The sequence below is a fragment of the Octodon degus genome, unplaced genomic scaffold (genome assembly GCF_000260255.1).
Source record: "Octodon degus isolate 3935 unplaced genomic scaffold, OctDeg1.0 scaffold00023, whole genome shotgun sequence".
NCBI lineage: Eukaryota > Metazoa > Chordata > Mammalia > Rodentia > Octodontidae > Octodon > Octodon degus.
In genome coordinates this window covers 17,739,610-17,740,595 of record NW_004524599.1, presented here as the reverse complement: position 1 = coordinate 17,740,595, position 986 = coordinate 17,739,610, and positions in this window count along the sequence as shown.

The window sequence follows — 986 nt, the reverse complement described above, 5'->3', positions numbered from 1 at the left end:
CCGCGCAGTCCTCCAGGATGGAGAGTACATACAGCTATCCTGCTGATCTCATGGCCAGCCTGCTTTTCTCTTTCCCTTTAAACAAAGCATGAATTGAAAACCAAAAACCGAGTGAAAGTAAATACAAACAAGAGTCGCAGGGGACCCGGTATCCAGACTCCCTTGAAGTTTGGCCTGGAGTTCTCCATCCATACCCCGCAGGGTCCTAGAGAGCAGGGTCTGCCCCCGCCCACCCTCCACCCCCGCAAAGACGCTGTCTAACCGCAGTCCTAGTGGAGAAAGCGATCCGCACTTTACCTTCGGGCGCTGGCACCCTGGCGCGCGGCGGTGGCCGCGGTGCCCAAATGCGATTGACAGCGGTGTCAGCTCGGGCCTGCTGACGGCGGCTAAGAAGGCACCCGGTGGCGGAGACACCCGCGGCGGCACCTCTGGGCCGAGCCGGGCAGGGAGGGGGAGGGGAGGGAAAAGGGCAATGGAGGGCGGATGGAGGGGGGAGGAGCCGTGCCGGGCCGGGGCGCCAGGGTCGGGGTGGGGAGCTGGGCGCTGCACGCGGCGGACAGAAGGGTCCTAGGTAGTCGAATTTCGCGGGGGGAGGGTCGTCCTCCTGGCAAAGCGCGAGAGGTTTAGTGATCCCCACGCTGAAGGAGGGTGGGTGGGGAAAGCTAAGGATTCGGGAGAGGAGTGGAGAGCTGGGACCCTGGAGAGCGGGCGGAGAGGAGATAAGGGGCGGGCGGGCAGGCGGCCGCGGGCGGAGGCCGGCGGGGTGGGGCGCGGGGGGAGGAGGAGGAGGGCGCGGGAGGAGGAAGTCGGGAGCCAGACGAGCCGCGCTCCTGCGGGGAGACGCCGCGCAGTCCCCGGGGTCCCGGCCGCCGTCCCAGCGTGGGGCGCAGCCGCCCGGGAGGGGTCGCGCCAGGCGGCTCCCAGGTTCGGAGAGGGATGCGCCGTCGCCGCCGCACGCAGCCCCGGAGCAGCTGAGCCCGGCCCGG